Below are 7,026 nucleotides of genomic sequence, written 5' to 3' on the forward strand. Positions count from 1 at the left end.
ATTTTTGACAGCCCAACGACTAATTTTTAATTTTTTTTTATGCCGTTGGGACCGTTTTGGCCCGCTAAGGGACCGGTCCCTAGCGAGCTAAATGGTCCCGGGCCTGGCAGGCCCAAATCATAGAACCGACTCGCGAGACCGGCCCACACCCACTAAAAACGGACCAAACGGTTCTGGCCCGTTTAGCCCGTTTGGCCCGCGGTCCCGGACCGGTCCCGGACCTGGACCGGCCTACTTACTACCCTTACCCTAGTAATTACACCAATTCCAATTACAGTAACTTTCCAAACAGACTGTAATGACCCAACCAGTCATTTTAACTTTTAAAACCCCGTTCCCTAAAATAAAACTTTCTGTAGATGCTTGTAATGATTAATGACTTGCGGGGATGGTTGGTTCGGGATTTGGAAGTGTTTGAGGTGAAACCGGAATACTTGGTTCCTTAAGTTGGCCTTAATGTGCTAAGTTTGACTTCGGTCAATATTTTTATAAAACGACCCCGGAATAGAATTTTGATGATTCCAACAGCTCCGTAAGGTGATTTTGGACTTAGGAGCATGATCGAAATTTTATTTGGAAGTCCGTAGTGAAATTAGGCTTGAAATGGCTAAAATAGGAATTTAAAGTTTGAAAGTTTGACCGGGGAGTTGACTTTTTGATACCGGAATCGGAATCCAGTTCTGAAAATTTTCATAGCTCCGTTATGTAATTTATGACTTGTGTGTAAAATTTGAGGTCAATCAGAGTTGATTTGATAAGTTCTGACATTGAATGTAGAAATTGAAAACTCTTAGTTTCATTAAGCTTGAATTGGGGTATGATTCATGGTTTTAGCGTTGTTTGATGTGATTTAGAGGTTCGACTAAGTTCGTATGATGTTTTAGGACTTGTTGGTATATTTGGTTGAGGTCCCGAGGGCCTCGGGTGAGTTTCGGATGGTTAACGGATCAAAAGTTGGACTTAAAAAGCTGCTGCAATTTTCTCTTCTGCTGCATATTTTGGGCTGTGATCGAGCCTCAGATCGAGCCCCAGATATCGAGCCTCAGATCGAGCCTCAGATATCGAGCCTCAGATCGATCCCCAGATATCGAGCCCACGATCGAGGCCTGAGTCGAAGCCAGGGACGAGGCTCAGTATCGAAGCCTCGATCGAAGGCAAGGCTCGAGGGCATGATCGAAGGTAAGGCTCGAGACCCATGCTCGATGCCCTGATCGAAGGCTCAAGCTCGATGCCATGATTGAGGCTATGATCGAAGGCCCAACCTCGATGCCCTGATCGAGGCCATGACCGAGGTCCAGACTCGAGCCTGTGATCGAAGCCCCGTTCGAGGCCCAGTTTGAGGACCAGTTCCGAAGGCTGCTAGACAGTTTTATAAAAAGAGGGCATTCGTCCCATTTGCCATTTTTGATGAACTTAAGCTTTAGCAGAGACAACTTTTGGCAGATTTTCAAGGGAAAAATATTGGGGTAAGTGATTCTAACTCGGATTTGGTCTATATATATAAGTATATCATTGTTTTTACCATAAATTAGTGTTTTGAGATTGAAATTTGGAAAAGTTTAGAAATCTCATAGAAACGAAATTTTGAGATTTCGGTATCGATTCGGAGTCGGGTTTGAGTGAAACTAGTATGGTTGGACTCGTAATTGAATGAGTTGTCTAATTTCATAACTTTCGCCGGATTCCGAGATGTGGGCCCCGCGGGCGAATTTTTAATTAGTTTCGGGATTTTTATTAAAAATGTAGTATTTCATTATAGAATTTATTTCCTATAATTTTTAGTGATTGTATCGAATTATTTTGGCTAGATTCGAGCCAGACAGAGTTGGATAATCGTGGAAAATGCAAAATTGTGGATTTAATTGGAGCAAGACGAAGTAAGTCTCTTGTCTAATCTTGTGAGGGGGAAATTACCTCATAAGTGATTAAAATTGAATAATTATTGCTAATTGCGGGGGCTACGTACGCACGAGGTGACGAGAGTCCGTGCGTAGCTACTATTAATGCTAAAGTCCGGGTAGTTTAGGACTCAAAGCATGCCTTACTTGTGTAAATTGTATTCTTTGATTTATTTATATTAATTGATATCTATATGAATATATTGTGAATTGTTAGATAAAGATATTAAAGGATAGAAATCTCATAGGCTTTATTGTCTGTTTAAATCAATTAATTATTAAAAAAAATTGTTCTCCTCCCAAATTCATCTCATAATTAATATACTCTCCTTCCGGAGGCACATAAGAAAATGTCCTCCTTTCTTGTGGAGCGGGCCGAACGCCTAGGCAGGATAGATGCATCTATGGATCGTGTCGCACGTCCCTCGGCAGTGTACACGACACTCTGGATCGGGCCGTACATCCTCGGCAAAAATCGTGCTTAATAATAATAATTACACGATACTTTAATAAATTATTTCAGCTTGTGAAGCTAATTAATAAATTGAAAAATCCTTGAAATTTAATAAATTATTATTCTTGCTTGTTAAGGAATTAATTGTTACTCTTGTAAAGGAGATTTAATTGATAAATTGGAAATTATTTGAGTTGAAGGAATTTAATTAATATATTGAGAATTGTTACATTTGAAGAAATTTGATTATTTCCGCTGATTAAATAAATTATTTATAAATTCTGTAAATCATGCTGATTTGAATATCTTAGTTTTATTTAAATTATTATTGACCTATAGTGAGTGTCAAAGTCGGCCATCTCGTTTCTACCACTTTGAGATCAGGCTTGATATTTACTGGGTACACGTTATTTACGTACTCATACTACACTTGCTGTACTTTTTGTGCAGGATCTGAGACAAGTACTAGTGGAGGACCTATCATCACATACCCACGTCATCCCGAGGCATAGTGGTGAGCTGCCTTTCTGAGCCGTTCTGCAGCTACCAATGTCTCTTCTGATATTTCTATTCTGTCTATTTTATTTCAGACAGTATTTGGAGTTTTGTATAATCTACTAGATGCTCATGCACTTGTGACATCGGGTCTTGGCATACACATTAGTAGAAATTGGTATTTTATTATCTTCTTGGAATAAAAGTTTAACCAATGTATGTTTGACTTATTAGTTGGCTTGCCTAGCTGTAGTGTTGGGCGTCATCACGACCTATAGGTGAAATTGGGTCGTGACAACATGGTATCAGAGCACTAGGTTCACGTAGGTCTCACAAGTTATGAGCAGACCTAATAGAGTCTTGCGGATCGGTACGGAGACGTCTGTACTTATCTTCGAGAGGCTATATGGTGTTAGGAAACTACCTTTCTTCATATTCTATCGTGCAATTGATGTAGTACTAAATATCCTTCTCTTATTCTCTCACAGATGGTGAGAACACGCTCTAATGAGATTCTAGACCAGGGAAGAGCTACTCCCCAGTTGCTAGAGGCCGAGGCAGAGGCCGAGAGAGGGCCCCAGCCCGTGGTAGAGGGCGAGGACGTCCCAAGACTATTCCGCTTATGCCGCCAGTGGATCCAGCAGAGAATCCCATTATTGAGGAGCAGGGTGAGGTGCATGTGGCAGAGCCAGCTCCGGTGGACTTCACACCTGCACCGGGATTTCAGGATGTCTTGGGTCGTATGCTGCGATTCATGGACAATATGACTCAGGCCGGTTTATTTCCGGCAGACCCAGCCACATCTCAGGCGGGCGGGGGAGCACAGACCCCTACCGCGCAGGCTCATGGACAGGCAGCTGTTGTATATCAGACCCAGGGTGCACTACCCGTGGGTGGAGTCCAGCCAGTGGCAGCAGCTACACCTGAGCCCAGGCCAGCTGTAGCCGCCGATCCTCAGAAACTATTGGACAGATGGACTAGGCTACATCCTCCTATCTTCGGGGGCGAGCGACATGAGGATCCATAGGATTTCATTGATCGTTGCAAGGATAGACTGTACAACATGAGGATATTGGAATCCCATGGGGTTGATTTTGCTACTTTTCAACTAGAGGGTAGAGCCCGTAGATGGTGGCAGTCTTATGCTCTTGGCAGACCAGCAGATTCTCCTCCCATGACTTGGGACAGGTTCACCCGTATCTTCTTGGACAGGTATATTCCACCCTCCCAGAGGGAAGAGTTGCGGTTTCAGTTTGAGCAGCTCCAGCAGGGTCAGATGTCAGTGACTGATTATGAGGCGAGGTTTTCTGAATTATCTCGCCATGCACTAATGATACTCCCTACTGAGGCGGAGAGAGTGCGAAGGTTTGTAGCCGGTTTACATACTGGTATTCAGGATACTATGGCTCGAGAGGTTGAGATGGGTACTTCTTATGAGCGAGTTGTGGAGATAGCCTGGAGGATTGAGGGTGTACGTCAGTGGAGCCGAGAGCAGATTATAAGAGATAAGCGGTTCAGGTACTCTGGAGAGTTCAGAGGTGCTCCGTCCGGGGGCAGAGGTCAGTTCGTGAGGGGACAGTCCAGCAGACCCCCATATCCAGCACCACCACCTCCTCGAGGTGCTCCAGTGCGACCTTATCTCAATGCTATCCCAGAGAGTTCTTACCGCCCACTAGCTATTCAGGGTCCTCCCAGTGGGTATTCAGGTCCCCAGGGCCAGACACTTAGTCAGCAGCCCATCGCACCGAAGAGTTATTATGAGTGCGGGGATCCCAGTCACATGTGGAGGTTTTGCCTCAGGCTTCGGGGTAGACCAGTACAGCAGGGTCAGCAGCCTATGATTACCGGACCAGTTGCTCCACCGGTAGTCTGACCACCCAGAGGTGGAGGACAGGTGGGTATGGGCCGTCCTAAAGGTGAAGGTCAGCCAGGCGGAGGCCAGCCAGTTGGCGCTCCAGCTTGGTTCTATGCTTTTCCGGCTAGACCAGATGCAGAGGCCTCAGATGCCGTGATTACACGTATTATTTCTGTTTGTGGCAAAGATGCCTCAGTATTATTTGATCCAGGATCTACGTATTCATATGTGTCATCTCTATTTGCTCCATTCCTGGGTGTTTCTCGTGAGTTCTTGAGTACTCCTGTTTATGTGTCCACTCATGTGGGCGATTCTGTTGTTGTGAACCGGATCTACCGGTCTTGTATTATTATATTCTGTGGTTATGAAACTAGAGCAGATCTCCTATTGCTTGAGATGACTGATTTTGAAATTATTCTAGGTATGGACTGGTTATCTCCATATCATGCTATTCTAGATTGTCATGCCAAGACTGTTACCTTGGCTATTCCAGCATTGCCTAAGCTGGAGTGGAAGGGTTTGCCTGTTAGTTCATTTAATCGAGTTATTTCTTTTATAAAGGCTCAACACATGGCTGAGAAGGGTTGTTTGGCTTATCTAGCCTATGTTCGGGATACTACTGCAGAGACTCCAGCTATTGATTCAGTGCCTGTAGTTCGGGAGTTCCCCGATGTATTTTCGTCAGGTCTTCCAGGTATGCCACCTGATCGTGATATTGATTTCTGTATTGACTTGGCTTCAGATACCCAGCCTATATCTATCCCACCATATCGCATGGCTCCGAAAGAATTGAAAGAACAGCTTGAAGAGTTACTAGCCAAAGGGTTTGTCAGACCGAGTGTATCGCCTTGGGGTGCACCGGTATTATTTGTGAAAAAGAAGGATGGAACAATGCTGATGTGTATTGATTATCGCCAATTGAACAAAGTCACTATTAAGAACAAGTAACCGTTGCCGCGTATTGATGATCTATTTGACCAGTTGCAAGGTGCTAGGGTATTCTCTAAGATCGACTTGAGGTCGGGGTACCATCAGTTGAAGATTCGGGATTCGGATGTTCCGAAGACTGCTTTCCGTACTAGATATGGTCATTATGAGTTTCTGGTAATGTCTTTTGGTTTAACTAATGCACCGGCAGCATTTATGGATATGATGAACAGGGTATTCAGGCCATATATTGACTCATTTGTTATTGTCTTCATTGATGACATTTTGATCTACTCACGTAGTAAGGAGGAGCATGAGCAGCATATGAGAGTAGTGCTTCAGACATTGCGGGAACAAAAGTTATATGCTAAGTTCTCTAAATGTGAGTTTTGGCTAGAGTCTGTAGCATTTTTGGGACATATCGTATCGGGCGAAGGTATTAAAGTTGATCCCAAAAAGATTGAGGCAGTTCAGAATTGGCATCGTCCCACTTTGGCGACGGAGATCAGGAGTTTTCTGGGTTTGGCAGGTTATTATCGTCGGTTCGTGGAAGGTTTTTCATCTATTGCAGCACCTTTGACCAAATTAACCCGGAAGGGTGCTCCATTCCGATGGTCCGATGATTGTGAGGTGAGCTTTCAGAAGCTCAAGACATCATTGACTACAGCACCAGTGTTAGTGTTGCCTTCTGGTTCGGGGATGTATATAGTGTATTGCGACGCTTCGCGCGTTGGCTTGGGTTGTGTATTGATGCAGAAAGGGCAAGTTATTGCATATGCTTCACGTCAGCTGAAGCCCCACGAAAAAAATTATCCGGTATATGATTTGGAGTTAGCTGCGATCATTCACGCTCTTAAGATTTGGAGGCATTATCTTTATGGGGTGTCTTGTGAAGTTTACACTGATCATCGTAGTTTGCAGCATTTGTTCAAGCAGAGGGATCTAAATTTGAGGCAGCGCAGATGGCTGGAGTTACTAAAAGATTATGATATTACTATCTTGTATCATCCGGGCAAAGCAAATGTGGTTGCAGATGCCTTGAGCAGAAAGGCGAAGAGTATGGGTAGCTTGGCTTTCATTTTAGCAAAAGAAAGGCCATTAGCCTCAGATATTCAATCCTTGGCTAACAGACTTGTGAGGCTGGATATTTCAGAGCCCAGCCGAGTTCTTGCATGTGTTGTGGCCCAATCTTCACTATTTGAGCAGATCAAGGCTCGCCAGTATAATGACCCACACCTGGTGGTTCTTCGTGAAACGGTACTACGAGGTGATGCCAAGGAAGTTACTATTAGAGCGGATGGTGTTCTGCGACTCCAGGATCGTCTGTGTGTTCCTAATATGGATGGACTGAGGAAAAAGATCCTAGAAGAGGCACACAGTTCTCGATATTCTATTCA

This window comes from Nicotiana tomentosiformis, chromosome 6, assembly GCF_000390325.3.
Source record: "Nicotiana tomentosiformis chromosome 6, ASM39032v3, whole genome shotgun sequence".
NCBI classification, from domain to species: Eukaryota; Viridiplantae; Streptophyta; class Magnoliopsida; order Solanales; family Solanaceae; genus Nicotiana; species Nicotiana tomentosiformis.